The sequence below is a fragment of the Giraffa tippelskirchi genome, chromosome 12, assembly GCF_054371585.1.
Source record: "Giraffa tippelskirchi isolate mGirTip1 chromosome 12, T2T-mGirTip1v1.2.pri, whole genome shotgun sequence".
Classification (NCBI taxonomy): Eukaryota; Metazoa; Chordata; class Mammalia; order Artiodactyla; family Giraffidae; genus Giraffa; species Giraffa tippelskirchi.
The window spans coordinates 16,056,688-16,074,227 of record NC_137286.1 but is presented as its reverse complement, the minus strand read 5'-3'; the positions used below and the strand labels follow the sequence as shown (position 1 = coordinate 16,074,227).

At 36.4% G+C, this 17,540-nt stretch overlaps 1 long non-coding RNA gene across 2 annotated transcripts in view; it reads right to left on the bottom strand.

Moving 5' to 3' along the window:
* LOC145529032 (uncharacterized) overlaps positions 1-17,540 on the bottom strand; it is a 130,273-nt gene that overhangs the window by 61,347 nt on the left and 51,386 nt on the right. The window contains exon 5 of one of the 2 annotated variants that reach the window (XR_014070856.1): positions 1,974-2,115. The exons of the other annotated variant lie outside the window; for it this stretch is intronic. This is a non-coding gene — a long non-coding RNA (uncharacterized LOC145529032). The remainder of the gene's footprint in view (positions 1-1,973; positions 2,116-17,540) is intronic. 2 annotated transcript variants of the gene reach the window in all.

Genomic DNA, 17,540 nt, shown 5'->3' with positions numbered 1-17,540 from the left:
CTCTATCTTAATGATAAATTTTGAGGTTTATCTCTACTGCTTTCTTTTTCACTCATTTCCCTAAAAAAATCATAAGAAATATCCTATATTGTATTTTTACTAAATCAATATTTTTCTGTGTTTTTTTCTTCATTTCCTTTACTCCTTTGAACTGATCTCCTGTGTTCAGTTTACCTTTTCCATGATTATCTTTGAGAATATTTAATTTGCATTTTTAATATGACAAAGCCTCAGGTCAATAAAAGTTGATATTTTCCTGGTAAATAATACAGGTACACTTAGCTTAATCAAAAGTTTAGTTGCTATTACAGAGATTCAAAAATAAGAATTTTTAAACCATAGCATCCTAGACACATGTGATCCTGTCTGAATGGTTAAATGATCTTCTACCATGCACATTCATTAATATATTGAGTTTTCAGAACATGCATTAGTGCCGGCAGTAGCAAGAGTTTTACTAGTGTACATCCTTCTCTCTGAAACACAACTATTCTGACAACTAGAGTTGTTACTTATGACAGCAACAACAAGTACACACACATAAACACACATACAAGTAAGATGAATAGATGTGGCACTAAAGTAATGATACTGAAGGTTAAGTGGGGGCCTCCCCTTTTGGAAATATTCATATAAACTTACCTCAAACCACTACTTCTCTTTCTTTGTTCGTTTTCCATTTACCTCTTTCTGTACATACCCTCTTGATTTCACTTCACACACCTGAACTCAAAGCTTCATTACTTCATGTTAATTGTCACACACACACACACACACACACACACACACACACACACTCTACTCACACCTAAATATTTAATGAGTAACTACCCTGGAGATTTGGAAGTATACTTAGTCCTAAAATATTTACATTGGATAATATTTGGAAAAGTAAAAGCCAGATCATTGAACTAATTTCATATTATCATAATCATTACTAATTTCTTTCTGGTTCAATTTGTTGGTCAACCTCAGCACGAGAAATTAAAATGTCTTATTTTGTATAACATAAAAGTTTAATTCTAGAATGTCTTCTGAACATGGTTGACTACTTTTATCACTCTGTACACATGTAGATGTGTTTTGAGATAGAAGAATTATTTTAAGAAGAATAATAAAATATTTTAGTTTTCATGTGGAGTTCTCATTATCTCAAACTCCGTTTTTAAAACATATTTCCAAGGAAAATAAACATCTTGTGATCAAGTGGTATTATAAATTTTTAAAGCTTATATTCTATCTGAAACTAAAAATTAACCCCTAAGAATCTCCATAATAATTTATTATTATACAGAGATTGTTAAGATTGTCATAACATCTATATATGTATTTATAATAATCTAGAAAATTAGGTGACTTGGGTAGTTCTTGACTTATGCAAAATAAAAATCATTTCTTAATTTTTGTTCAAGCATATATTTAATCTGAGTTCAATTTGCTTATGTGAGTGGACAAGTCTGCTCCAAGATATTCAGTGTGGGAATTATTGAAGAAAAGAAGTATCCTTTAGTCTTGATGACAGCGTTCTGCTTCAAGATAAGGGGAAAAAATAATTGTGGGTTTCCTCCAAATTTCTACTCCAAATTTATAACCTGTCATTCATAAAATAATATGGCGTGGCGTGATACTTCAATATTTCATTCAAAAGTTAATATATTCCTAAATATTATAAAGGATAGATAATCTATTAGAACTGTCAGTGTTACATTGAATTCTATATTTAAGTGTTATGAGGTAATTCATAGAAGTCAATATGTCTTTTATTTTTCAACTGTACATAACTGTTGTTAAAGCTCATGAATTCAGTTCAGTTTGGTCGCTCAGTCGTGTCCGACTCTTTGTGACCCCATGAATCGCAGCACGCCAGGCCTCCCTGTCCATCACCAACTCCTGGAGTTTACCCAAACCCATGTCCATAGAGTCAGTGATGCCATCCAACCATCTCATCCTCTGTCGTCCCCTTCTCCTCCTGCCCCCAATCCTTCCCAGCATTAGGGACTTTTCCAATGAGTCAACTCTTCGCATGAGGTGGCCAAAGTATTGAAGTTTCAGCTTCAACATCAGTCCTTCCAATGAACACCCAGGACATGAATTAGTCTGGTTAATCAGTTGTTCCTAAGAGGACAATTATTATATACATTAAAGTATCTAGTTTTTCACACTAAAACACCATGGTCTTTATACATTAATGAAAACCTACTTGAATATGCAGTATTTTGGATGATCATTTTAGTAAGGTGTGTATCATAAAACTCCACTACAAATTAAGGTCACTAAATGAAGTGATTTGTTTTTAAACTTTCACAACTTAATTACAAGACTTCTTCAGAGTCACACAACAGAGAGTGGTTGTGGTAATAATGACAAAGTAACTGGCAAGTAACTGGTAAACTCTGGAACAAATCATATGTATCAAAGAACGGAGTAGATCATTGGATGTTTTTGTGAAATGTCTACAGAACATGCAGTGCCTATTTATTAAGAAAACTAATAAACAGATGTTTACTTTGGCATTATAGTATTGAGAGGTGATTAACTATTAGTTCTAATAACTCAGGATTACTTTAAAGTAAATCCAGCTAGTAAAAGCATTAGTCTGTAATGAGACCCATTATATGCTTCCAAGCAATAACATTTAAAAATGTGCTCCAACACTAGTGAAAAGCACAAGATATATATGATGTCTACAGACTTCATCATTTAAACTGTGCTAACCTATTTTGCATTAAATGAAAATCTGATTACTCTAAAATGTTTTAATGCCCCCCATCAACCAACAGGATAACATCTGAATGCATTAAAATGATTTATGAAGCTCTTCATGTTCTAATTCTACCTCATGCCAGGCTCAACTGTCATTTTCATAACAGCATCTCCGTGCAAATCATAGTGAACAGTTCGCCATATGCATAATGCCCATGAGATTGGCATATTCTCTCCCTTCTACTTAGATTGTTCTTCCAACACTTATTTTCATAGCTAAAGAATATTTGCAAAATGTTCATATTTCAGCTCAATCCCTAGTCTTTCTGTGCATCTTCCCGATATCGAAAGAATTACTTGAGTTACCCTCCTGCCGCATGAATATTTTATGGAAATAATGCTGGTAAAATACGTTGCTGAGCCCTAAATTAAGAATTTATTGTGGTGAGAATTTTATATATATTGTTACCATTGAATACAAAAAGTCCACTTACATGATGATATTTGAGTTTAGGAAGAATAAAAAGATCAAATTTACAACCCTAGAATGTGATACAGTAATACTTGAATCAGAAACTTCTGAAGTCAATCTCTTTGAAAAATCACCACCTGCTGTATTTTATATATCACACTGTGTACTCTTAATGTAAATATTTACATATGTATACATTTCTCACATTGTTTCTTATATTTAAGGAAGAACTTGTTCATAGTTGTTTTCACAGATTCTGGCAAATAGGGTATACTTATAGATAAGACATGTATGATACCTTTTTGTGCCATTATTTCAATCTAAGAAAGCATATCTTAAGTATTCATGTATTATTATGCTATATTATTTGAATAAAATATATCACTAAAATTATCACCTCAAAAGACAATATATGAACAAGTATAAAAAGTGTAACTTGGGCTTCTAAGAAGATGACTGTTTAAATTGCATTTTTCACTTTGCTTACTGGAAGTTGTCCAAAAAAGCAGTTCAGGTCAGGTGCACAGTCGTGTCCGACTCTTTGCGACCCCATGGACTGCACCACACCAGGCCTCCCTGTGCACCACCAACTCCCAGAGTATACTCAAACTCATGTCCATTGAGTCGGTGATGAAATCCAACCATATCATCCTCTGTCGTCCCCTTCTCCTCCCGCCTTCGGTCTTTCCCAGCATCAGGGTCTTTTCAAATGAGTCAGTTCTTCATACCAGGTGCCCAAAGTATTGGAGCTTCAGCTTCAGCATCAGTCCTTCCAGTTAATGTTCACAACTGATTTCTTCAGGATGGACTGGTTGGATGTCCTTGCAGTCCAAGGAACTCTCAACAGTCTTCTCCAACACCACAGTTCAAAAGCATCAATTCTTTGGTGCTCAGCTTTCTTTACGGTCCATCTCTCACATGGATACATGACTACTGGAACAACAATAGCTTTGATGAGACGAACTTTGTTGGCAAAGTAATCTCTCTGATTTTTAATATGCTGTCTAGGTTGGTCATAACTTTTCTTCCAGGGTGTAAGCATATTTTAATTTCATGGCTGAAGTCACCATCTGCAGTGACTTTGGAGCCCCCCAAAATAAAGTCTGTCACTATTTCAATTGTTTCCCCATCTATTTGCCATGAAGCGATGGGACCAGATGCCATGATCTCAGTTTTCTGAATGTTGAGTTTTAAGCCAAATTTTCACTCTCCTCCTTCACTTTTATAAAGAGGCTCTTTAGTTCTTCTTCGCTTTCTGCCATAAGGGTAGTGTCATCTGCATATCTGAGGTTATTGATATTTCTCCCAACAATCTTGATTCCAGCTTGTGCTTCATCCAGCCCAGTGTTTCTCATGATGTACTATGCATACAAGTTAAATAAGCAGGGTGACAATATATAGCCTTGACGTATTCCTTTCCCAATTTGGAACCAGTTTGTTTTTCCATGTCCAGTTCTAACTGTTGCTTCCTGATCTGCATACAGATTTCTCAAGAGTCAGGCTAGGTGGTCTGGTTTTCCCATCTCTTGTAGAATTTTCCACAGTTTGTTGTGATCCACACAGTCAAAGGCTTTGGCATAGTCAATAAATCAGAAGTAGATGTTTTTCTGGAACTCTTTTGCTTTTTCAGTGATCCAACAGATGTTGGTAATTTGATCTCTGATTCCTTTGCCTTTTCTAAATCCAGCTTGAACATCGAGAAGTTCAGGGTTCACGTATTGCTGAAGCCTGGCTTGGAGAATTTTGAGCATTACTTTACTAGCTTGTGAGATGAGTGCAATTGTGCAGTAGTTTGAGCATTCTTTGGCATTGCCTTTCTTTGGGATTGGAATGAAAACTGACCTTTTCCAGTCTTGTGGCCACTGCTGAGTTTTCCAAATTTGCTGGCATATTGAGTGCAGCACTTTCACAGCATCATCTTTCAGGATTTGAAATAGCTCAACTGGGATTCCATCACCTCCACTAGCTTTGTTCGTAGTGATCCTTTCTAAGGCCCACTTGACTTCACATTCAAGGATGTCTGGCTCTAGGTGAGAGATAACACCATCGTGATTATCTGGGTCGTGAAGATCTTTTTTGTATAGTTCTTCTGTGTATTCTTGCCACCTCTTCTTTATACCTTCTGATTCTGTTAGCTCCATATGATTTCTGTCCTTTATCGTGCATATGTTTTGCATGAAATCTTCCTTTGGTATCTCTGATTTTCTTGAAGAGATCTCTAGTCTTTCCCATTGTATTGTTTTCCTCTGTTTCTTTGCATTGATCACTGAGGAAGGCTATCTTATCTCTCCTTGCTATTCTTCGAAACTCTGTATTCAAATGAGTATATCTTTCCTTTTCTCCTTTGCTTTTCACTTCTATTCTTTTCACTGCTATTTGTAAGGCCTCCTCAGACAGCCATTTTGCTTTTTTGCATTTCTTTTTCTTGGAGATGATCTTGATCCCTGTCTCCTGTACAATGTGATGAACCTCTGTCCATAGTTCTTCAGGCACTCTATCTATCAGATCTAATTCCTTGAATCTATTTGTCACTTCCACTGTATAATCGTAAGGGATTTGATTTAGGTCATACCTGAATGGTCTAGTGGTTTTCTCTACTTTCTTCAATTTACGTCTGAACTTGGCAATTAGGAGTTCAAGCCACAATCAGCTCCCAGTCTTGGCTTTGCTGACTGTATAGAGCTTCTCCATCTTTGGATGCAAAGAATATAGTCAGTTGATTTTGGTGTTGACCATCTGGTGATGTCCATGTGTAGAATCTTATCTTGTGCTATTGGAAGAGGGTGTTTGCTATGACCAGTGCATTCTCTTGGCAAAACTCTATTTGCCTTTGCCCTGCTTTATTCTGTCCTCCTAGGCCACATTTGCCTGTTACTCCAGGTATTTCTTTACTTCCTACTTTTGCGTTCCAGTCCCCTATAATGAAAAAGGCATCTTTTTTGGGGTGTTAGTACTAGAAGGTATTGTAGGTCTTCATAGAACCATTCATCTTCAGCTTCTGCAGCATTACTGGTTGGGGCATAGACTTGGATTACTGTGGCATTGAATGGTTTGCCTTGGAAGCGAACAGAGATCATTCTGTCTTAAGTATGATATAAAGATGCCAAAATATATTAATACTTGCAAATACAGCTCAAATTAAAGCAGTGATATAAGAAGAAGTTGAGAAAAGACACACATAAGAGATCTCATTGATGAAAAAAGCTGAACAATAATAAAATTAAGCATTTTCCAACAATAATGCAAAGCTTTGTCTGACTATTGTTTACAGATCTATATTAGATAAATTGTCCATCAAGAACAAAGGCTGAGTAAAATATAGAAAAACTGATTTTTTGGAATCATTTGAGAATTACCAAGGAAACTAAAGCTTGCTTGACCAAGGGAACTGAAGAGAAATAAAATACATTGTTGAACCTCACACTGTGTTAAGCTTTTCTCCTGCAGGTGTTTTCTGATTCAAAAGTTGCTGCCTAGAGCTGAGAAGGTGAACACAAAGCAGCGTACTAAATGGCTGAATGCTTTTGAACTGTGGTATTGCAGGAGACTCTTGAGAGTCCCCTGGACAGCAAGGAGATCTAACCAGTCCATCCTAAAGGAAATCAGTCCTGAATAGTCATTGGAAGGACTGATGCTGAAGCTGAAACTCCAATACTTTGGCCACCTGATGTGAAGAAGTGACTCATTGGAAAAGACCCTGATGCTGGGAAAGATTTAAAGCAGTAAGAGAAGGGGATACAGAGGGCAAAAAGGTTGGATGGCATCACTAACTCAAGGGATATGAGTTTGAGCAACCTCAGGGAGATGGTGAAGGATAGAGAAGCCCTGTGTGCTGCAGTCCATGGGGTCACAAAGAATCGGACATGACTGAGCAACTGAACTGAACTGAAATGGCTGGAAGCTGAAAAAAGGTTTTGTATTGTCTTGGAGCTATAGAGACATAAATTAGAAATGAGAGATCTCAAGGCAAGTAGGACTTGTGAGGCCACTGCTGTGGGAGGAAAGAAGCATAGAGAAGTGATCTTGACATTCAGTGTCAGTTTTCCACCTGAGATATCTGATTGTTTGTAAGCAGCTGATAAAATGTTGAGAAGCCAAGCAGAACATTTGACTATCTCCTAATAGTGGAGGGGCAGACTTTGGATTTTGTTGTTCAGTTGTTCAGTCACGTCCAACTCTTTGTGACCCCATGGACTGCAACACGTCAGGCTTCCCTGCCCTTCACCACCTCCCAGGGTTTGCTCAGTCTCATGTCCATTGAGTCGATGATGCCATCCAATAATCTCATCCTCTGCTGTCCCCTTCTCCTCCTGACTTCAGTTCTTCCCAGCATCAGGGTCTTTTCCAGTGAGTCAGTTCTTCGCATCAGGTAGCCAAAGTATCAGACCTTCAGCTTCAGCATCAGTTCCTCCAATGAATATTCAGGATCGATTTCCTTTGGGATTGACTGGTTTGATCTCCTTGCAGTCCAAGGGACTCTCAAGAGTTTTCTCCAACACCACAGTTCAAAAGCATCAATTCTTAAGTGCTCAGCTTTCTTTATGGTCCAACTCTCACATCTGTGTATGCTTTGGATTTTAAGTTATACCAAAGTGTGTGTCAGTGACTGTTAAACCCAAGCTTTTGGTTGGGATTGTTCCAGTACTGTACCACAGGACTACTGGCTAATTGTTACTGAAATAGCTTTCATAAAGACTGAAATTTAGCTCTAAATAAGCTCATATCTCATACTAAATAGTCTTCCCTTACTTTGAATGTCTAATGTAGAAAAGCAATACACAGTATAGGTAGTTAACATCAAGCAGAGCTTCTACAGTTTTTAATACAGAATGCCTAGCATTCAATAATAAGTTATAAAGTATACACATAGAGGCAGGAATGAGAGACACAAATAAAAATATAACCACAGGTGATATAAGAAAACTTTCAGACATGGACTTTAAAATAATTGTTGTTAATATGTTCTATTGAATAGATAAAATTTTCCATTTTATGTGCAAACTTAGAATTAACATATCAAATGGAAATTATAGAACTAAAAAAACTTCAAAATGAGAATTACATAAATGAATATAGTAGGCAAATTAGACTCAGAATTGATAAACTAAAATACAGGTCATTACCAAATTGAAGCAGAAAAAGAAAAATAGTAATACAAGAAAGAGAAAAAATCATATGAGGCAATTTAAAAAATTTTCTTATGAGACAATAGAAGCCTGAGAAGAATAGGCAAAAGAGAACGGAGAAAAGCAATTCTTGAAAAGATACTGACCAAAGGTTTTGAAACACATGATACAGATTCAAGAATTACTATAAAATCTACGGAGATAAAAAGAAAGAAAATCACACCTAGAGACATCATAGTATGGCAACTTACAATTGAAAAAAAAAAAAAGTAAACTCGTCTAGAGAATAAAAACACATTATCTTCAAAGGAGGGCTTCCCAGATGGCTCAGTGGTAAAGAATTCACCTGCCAATGGAGGAGTCGGAAGAAACATGGGTTCGATCCCTGGGTTGAGAAGATCTGCTAGAGGAGGAAATGGCAACCTAGTCCAGTATTCTTGCCTGGATAATCCCATGGACATAGGAGGTTGTAGGGCTGCAGTCCATGGAGTTGCAAAGAGTCAGACAGGACTGAAGCAACTGAGCATGCATATGTGCATCTTCAAAGGAACAACAATAAAAATGAAGAAAAAAAAAATGATCGAATACAAATGGAAAAGGCATGTAGTATTTATGGGGCTGAAAGAAATTAATCAGTGGGTAAATAAATGAAATATTTTTATTAATCCAAAGGAACACAAGAAAGAAGTTTTTATTAAGGAATACAAATAAGATAGTTCAAATAGAAAAATAAAAAGAAGGTAGACACAAAATGAACTGTCAGCAATTACACTAAATGTAAATAGGATAAATACACACATAAAATAATAAGATTGATAAACTGGATTAGGAAAAAAATGCATGCTTGCAAAACACATAACAAATATTTTTACAACCAAGAGCATAGTTTCCAAATATGCAGAGCAAGTTGAAAAAAGAAGAGTAAAAAGGGAAAATTCTAAAACAGTGATGGTAATTTTTAGCAAATTTCTCTCCCAGGTGATAGAAAAAATAGAAAGTGAATCAGTAAAAATAGAAGTTTTGTTAGCCTAATTGTGTAAATTTTTATCCATATTGAACCAACCTTACATATAGTATACTACACTAGGATATAAGATGGAAACGTCTTTGAATATTTCTAGATTGAGTTACTTCTGCTTAACATGATTTTGAGAGTTCATTTGTGAATCCATCTACACTGCAGATTTCTTTAAAATAGATACCCAAATATCTAGATTTTAATTTTTTTTGCCTTTCTGATATCTTTAGTATTTGTAGTGGCATATTCCTTTTTAATTATAAATACTATCAATTAATGTTTTCTGTTTTTCCTGATAATTATTATAGGTATTTACAATTTAATTAATCTTTTGTCTTCACAGATTTTACCTTGGTGCATCTAAATTATATTTCAGTTTTTCTGCTATTTTCTTTTTTAATTATTTTACTTTCTTTAGGTTTTTTCTATTCTTTTACTAGCATAATTAGATGAAAGATTAAATTACTGATTTTAGCTTTTCAGCTTTTTTGCTCTTCTAGCCTAGAATTTGTTTACATGTTTTCATCTAGATATTGTTTCAGTGTTCCCATATTTTTATATGTAAATTCTATACTTTTTTCAGTTAATAACATTTTTTGATTTATGCTCTAATGCCCGCTTTGAACAATGGATTTTTTAAACTGCATTGTTTCTGTATAGTTAGGAATTTTCTCTTTATTTTATAAGCTGTGTTTCTGGAATAATTTAATTATGGTCAGAGAATATTCTCTGAATAATTTTAAAGGGATTAACTCTATACAAATTTCTGTGTGTGTACATGTAGATTATATATACATATATAATATGCATATAATTTATATATTTTATATATGTATATATATCTTAATTGTAAGAAAAATTGTTGACTTACCTATTTACCAAACTTGGCCTTTTGCCTTCTCCATTAATCTGTCATAAGGGAGCACCTATGTAACTATACACATGACCTGAGGGAAATATTCTAAGCAATAGTTGTGGATGAGATAGGGATCTGGGCCACTGAATGATATAGCTTAATTGTGACCATGGTGATGGACATAAGGCTACACATGGCTCAACAATGTCAACTTCCCTTTACCAGGGCTGACTTTGTTAATGTTACTGTTAAGTGTCTATTCTGTCAAAGCAGAGATCAACACTGAACTTTGATATGGCACCATTAACCTGAAGTCCAGCTCCTCCACTAGGCCCTCATCAAGCCTATTTCATCATAGAGGGGTTAAAATTCCTTTTCGTGTGGAATGACCCATGTTTTTTACATGGATTTGCCTTCTCTGCCTGATTGCTTTTGCCAACACTCAGTCATTACGGTGTCTACCATACCAATACTGACAAAGTACTCATTTCACAACAAAAGGATTGAACAACTAACCTCTGGTCTAAATAAAATATGACTTCCTGAAGATTCTGATATGTTGTCAGCTGGGAGAAAACCCCCTTAAAGACAGGGATTCGTCTTACAAGGTAGAATATATGCTTTAAATCAGAGACCACCATATAACCATATCTCACCCATAGCCAGAATACATAGGTCCAGGAATCAAGGAGTATAAATGGCTCCTCTTACTATTAAACTCAATTAGTCACAGAATGTTTGCTTCCTGTTCTGGCAAAGTTGAACTCTGATGGCTTGGATTTCCTTTTTTTTTTTTAATTAAATTTAATTTTATTTGTAATTGAGGATAATTGCTTTATAGTATTGTGTTGGTTTCTGACAAACATCAGCATGAATCAGCCATAGGTATAACTATGTCACCTCCCTCTTGAACATCCCTCACATGTCCATCCACCCCACCCCTCTAGGTTGTTACAGAGCCCAGGTTTGAGTTCCCTGAGTCATAAGCAAATTCCCATTGGCTATCTATTTTACATATGGTTCTGCATGTTTCCATATTACTCTGTACATGCCATGCTCTCCTTCCACGCCACGCCCCGTGCCCCTAAGTCTTTTCTCTGTATCTGTGCCTTCATTGCTGTCCTGCAGGTAGGTTTACCAGTACCATCTTTCAAGATTCCATATATATGCGTTAGTATACAATATTTGTTTTTCTCTTTCTGACTTACTTCACTCTGTATAATAGGCTCTAGGTTCATCCATCTCATTAGAACTGACTCAAATGTGTTCCTTTTTATGACTGAGTAATGTTCCCTTGTATATATGTGCCACATTTTATCCATTTATCTGTCGGTAGACATCTAGGTTGCTTCCATGTCCTAGCTATTGTAAATAATGCTGTAGTGAACATTGGGGTACATATGTCTTTTTCAATTTTGGTGTTCTCAGGGTATATATATGCCTAGGAGTGGGATTGCTGGGTCATATGGTGGTTTTATTTCTAGTTTTTTAAGGAATCTCCATTCTGACTTCCATAGTGGCTGTATCAATTACATTCCCACCCACGGTGCAAGAGGGTTCCCTTTTCTCCACACCCTCTCCAGCATTTATTGTTTGTAGACTTTTTGATGATCACCATTCTGACTGGTGTCAGGTGATATCTCATTGTAATTTTGATTTGCTTTTCTCAAATAATGAGCAGTGTTGAACATCTTTTCATGTGTTTATTAGCCATCTATACGTCTTCTTTGGAGAAATGTTTGTGTAGGTATTTTGCCTACTCTTTGATTGGGTTGTTTGTTTTTCTGGTATTGATTTATATGAGCTGCTTGTATATTTTTGAAATTAATCCTTTGTCAGTTGTTTCATTTGCTATGGCACCCCACTCCAGTACTCTTGCCTGGAAAATCCCATGGACGGAGGAGCCTGGTAGGCTGCAGTCCATGGGGTCGCTAAGAGTCGGACACAATTGAGCAACTTCACTTTCTCCCATTCTGAGGGTTCTCTTTTCACCGTGTTTATAGTTTCTTTTGGTGTGCAAAAGCTTTTAAGTTTAATTAGGTCCCACTTGTTTATTTCTGTTTTTATTTCCATTACTTTAGGAGGTAGGTCACAGAAGATCTTACTGTGATTTGTCATACAGTGTTCTTTCTGTTTTCCTCTAAGAGTTTTATAGTTTCTGGCCTTACATTTACATCCTTAATCCATTTTGAGTTTCTCTTTGTGTGTGGTGTGAGGAAGTGTTCTAATTTCATTCTTTTACACATTGACTTGGCCTTTTTAATTTCCAAAGTAGTGATATTACTTTAACAAGGTTCCATAGCATTAGTTCCATTGAATTGGAAGATGAGGCTGTCCACTGTTCTTTTTCCTGTCTCTTATGCCACTAAACCAACAAGCAGAGTTATTCTATAGGCTCAAGTGATTGATCCTAGCTATCTAGGGAAATTGGGTTACTTCTAAACAATGAAAGCATTAAGGACTATTTCTGGAACTCAAGGAATTCTGTGAGGCAACTTTAGTACTTTCATAGCCTAGAGTTAATGGAAAACCACAGTTTTTGTTTTTTTTTTAAAAGAAAAACTGAGGACTCAGTGACTTTGGATCACTCTATCATGTGAAAGAACTGACCATCCGAGGTTCTGACTGAGAGTTGAGAAATATCTAAGGAAGAGGAAGCCATAGATATCAATCACAGCCTATGACTACAAAAATAAAAACCACAGTAGTTTAGCATACTTTCTCTTTGCTTACTATATGTTTATTTGTCTATGCTAACCATTTTATTCTTCTCTTTTCTTCTTCCCTTTTTAAATATAGAAGTTATTGGAGATTCAGTCTTTTCATAACACAATATTCAGTGGGATTGCAATGAATTTGATGCATGATTTATACCAATAGAACAGTGACTGTTGGGATTATGAATTTTCTCATTTCATAATTTGATTTGGGAGAAATAGAACTCTTTCACTTATTAAAAGGATAAGTGTTTCTTATTTTGGAAATATAAACTATTTTATTCACGTATAGAAGTTCAAAATTAGATAGGTACACACAGAAGCTGAGTACCTAAATAGGTATACAGTGTCATTTATCAGTTTATTGATTCTCAACTCCAGATATACCTTTCATTGCTTTCTCTGAATATATACACTCTGTGTGTATGTGTTAGTTGGTCAGTTGTGTCAAATATATATACTACCATGTATAAAATAGATAGCTAGTGGGAATCTGGTATATAGCAAGGGAGCTCAGCTCGGTGCTCTGTGGTGATCTAGATAGGTGGGATGGGAGAAGAAGGGAGGTCCAAGCGGGAAGGGATATATGTGTACATATAACTGATTCACTTTGTTGTACAACAGAAACTAACAAAATATTGTACAGCAAACTATATCCCAATTAAAAAACTCTTCTACTTGATTGGCTGGCATGATGTTAAATTTTATTTAAATAGGGCACTTGATATGGCAGGATCCATTTGGTGTTAGAAGGTTTTGGACTGGTGAGTTAAATGGGATTATGATGGTACTACCATACCTGCATTCCTTAAGGTGGTCACTGTTTTCTGTCCTACACCTGGTATATGACATTTTACTTGACTTACTCTCTTGATAACAATGAAGTTCAAAATCAGGAACTTCTATCTGACTTTCTCCACTGCAGTAGTTTTTCTCTCACATGCCGAAGACAAATTTTTACCAACTAACAAAACATACATTCTAATTTCACAGTTTCAAAAGAGGAAAATGACCACTGTGTGAGTCTATGAACTGTGCTAAGACTCCAGTTATCTCAGGCTAATATCATATACCCTCACTCTGTTGGGGGGAGGAACATGATGATACTTCAGATCCCTGGAAATTAATGTCAACTTGAATCCTGTCTCCAATAATTCTCAGAATGGCAGGACATTTCCATTTTTCCTGATATAATTACCAAATAAATGGCCTTAAAGAATTGACAGTATCATAGCCATATAGAAAGACTTCAGTCAAAGGTTTATAGGTCCATAAACTGGCTAAACCACAGAAACTAATTATGAGATGATAACTTTAATGGTGTGATTGTTTTCAATTGACTGATCATCCATTCTTGATTTCTTTATATTTTGTAAATTAAATAATAACTCTGTAGACTTCCAATCTATTCTTTTCCTAAATTCATCATTTCTATTAACCATGTCCTTAATTTTCTGAAAATCAGTCTCCTCTGGCTGCCACTTTGAACTTGAAACCCATTATAATAATTGCTCCTTTATATCTCCTGATGATTGAGTATCATGTTTTGACCTCCATTATTTCAGGATGCTATTAACTCTATTGCTAAAAGAGAGCCCAGTTGTGTAGTAATCATATTAATAGCACATCTGATCATCAGCCCTGTCCTATGCAGGGCAGTTACCCCTGAGATTCTCCTGGTGACCCTTCACTAGCATAGTCCTTATCTCTTTGATAAATAAAGTCTTTTGTGTCCTTCTTTGGAAATTTGCCAGTGGTTTCCAGCTTTAATTATGTATTTATACCAATACAACTGATCAAAAATTTATCTCTTTCTCCAATTCTCTGCTCTTATAGTTCTGGGATTTCTCTATCTTTTAATGTGGGCTGCCTGTCTTGCTCCTGTTCTTCATTGCCCACTTCCTTCTTTCTCTTCTTCATTTAGTATGGACCATTACAGGACTCTCCAGAGAAATGGAACCAATAGATGTGTGTTTATTTATTTTAAGGAATCGTCTCACACTAGTATGGAGGTTCAGGAGTCTCAAAATCTCTGTAGTCAATAAGCTGGAGACCCAAGAGAGCTGATTGTATGGTTCTGGTTTTGAGTCCAAAGGCAAAAGAGCTGACCGTGTAAGTTCCAGCCTGAATCCAAAGGCAGGAGATTGTCCCAGCTTGAAGACAGTAAGACAGTGAGAGAGAAGGAATTCTTCCTTCCTCAGCCTTTTTATTCTATTCAGGCCTTCAATGAATGAGGCTCACCTACATTGGTCAGGAGCAATTTATTCAGTCCACTGATTCAAATGTTAATCTCATCCAGGAACACCCTCACAGAGATATCCAGAATAATTTATTACCAAATAAAGGACACGTTTAGCCCAGCCAAGTTGACACATAAAATGAACCTTCTGGGAATGCTGTTAAGGTATTAAACCATATTCACAGGTGAGTATGTCTATATTGGTAAATACCTCTGGTCCACATTTATATTTCATCACTTTTGAGTTAACACCTTAGTCCTATTCATATACCCTTGGATCCTGCCTTAAAATGTTGACTTGTCCTGCAGGTATTTCAAAAGTTATAACTCATTTCTTCTGTTAGCAAGCAAAATCTTCCATAATTGTGTGAAGCTGTGACTTGAAAGTTAGAGAGGAATGTAGATTAGACTCTTAGAAGAGTACAAAATGGTTTACAAGGGTGAAGTTCTGATTTACCTTAAAACATGGAGGCTTTGCCTGTAAAAAGAAGGGAGAGATGTTTGTGCTGACTAAAGGAGAGCTGGGGTTTCAAAGTTACTATAGCTATTGACCCATATGTCTGTATTTGGTGTCTCAGGATCCCAGTTTTTTCAATCCAAGCCAGCCTTTGCTCTAGGGAATTTATCAGATTGAGATTACAAATCTATATGGTTCTCAAATACCATAATAATTTGGTCTTGGGCCAGGTTCCTAGCTTCTTCTATCCTCTAACTGTTGGAGAGAAGAGGGCTTTTAAAATGCGCTTCTCAGGAAAACCATTAACTTTTACACGTCTTAAATTTGTGAGTAGTCACCCACAGCCTTTCACTGGCTTTCTCCAATGCATTGTTACAATCAGCATCAGTCACCTAATTCAGAAGTACTTATATTTAGTTTCCAACTACCACAGAAATGCTGAGATAGTTTTGTGATGCATTTCATTCATCAATGTCTAACCTTAGTCCACCTCCAGTGAAAGTTTTAACAGCTGTACCACTATAATTTTCTTGTCACTATAATACCAGTTATGTAGTCCTTACTGAAAACTGATCAACAAATGATCCTGTTCTGAAAACTAAAATAGGTTGGCAATAGGTTAGAATTCCTGGGAAAGAGGCTTTGAGATAAAACTAAGCATACAGTACATTGGGAAACACTCTTAAGGACAACACAAGGCACTGAAAGAAACAGGATTAATTAGAGGTAGAAAATTAAGCCTGAAGAACTATGGACAGAGATCTGTGACATTGTACAGGAGGCAGTGATCAAGACCATATTGAAGAAGAAGAAATGCAAAAAGGCAAAATGGTTGTCTGAGGAGGCCGTACAAATAGCTGAGAAAAGGAGAGAAGCTAAAGGCAAAGGAGAAAAGGAAAGATATACCCATTTGAATGCAGAGTTCCAAAGAATAGCACGGAGAGATAAGAAAGCCTTCTTCGGTGATCAGTGCAAAGCAATAGAGGAAAACAATAGAATGGAAAAGACTAGAGATCTCTTTAAGAAAATTAGAGCTACCAAGGGAACATTTCATGCAAAGATGGGCTCAATAAAGGACAGAAATGGTATGGATGTAACAGAAGCAGAAGATATTAAGAAGAGGTGGCAAGAATACACAGAAGAACTATACAAAAAAGATCTTCTTGACCCAGATAACCATGATGGTGTGATTCACCTAGAGCCAGACATTCTGGAATGTGAAGTCAAGTGGACCTTAGGAAGCATCACTATGAATAAAGCTAATGGAGGTGATGGAATTCCAGTTGAGCAATTTCAAATCCTAAAAGATGATGCTGTGAAAGTGCTGCACTCAATATGTCAGCAAAATTAGAAAGCTCAGCAGTGGCAAAGTTCAATTTTCATTCCAATCCCAAAGAAAGGCAATGCCAAAGAATGTTCAAACTATCACACAATTGCACTCATCTCACACGCTAGTAAAGTAATGCTCAAAATTCTCCAAGCCAGGCTTCAACAGTATGTGAACCCTGAACTTCTAGATGTTCAAGCTGGATTTATAAAAGGCAGAGAAACCAGAGATCAAATTGCCATCATCAGCTGGATCACAGAGAAAGCAAGAGAATTCCAGAGAAACATCTACTTCTGATTTAACGACTATGCCAAAGCCTTTGACTGTGTGGTTGTGCTTGTGTGTTAGTTGCTCAGTTGTGTCCGACTCTGCAACCCCACAGACTATAGACCGCCAGGCTCCTCTGTCCATGGAATTCTCCAGGCAAGAATACTGGAGTGGGTTGCCATTTCCTTCTCCAGGGGATCTTCCCGACCCAGGGATTGAACCCGGGTTTGCTGCATTGTTGGCAGATGCTTTACCATCTGAGCTACTAGGGAAGCCCCTTTGACTGTGTAGATCACACAAGCTGTGGAAAATTCTTCAAGAGATGGGAATACCAGACCACCTTACCTGCCTCCTGAGA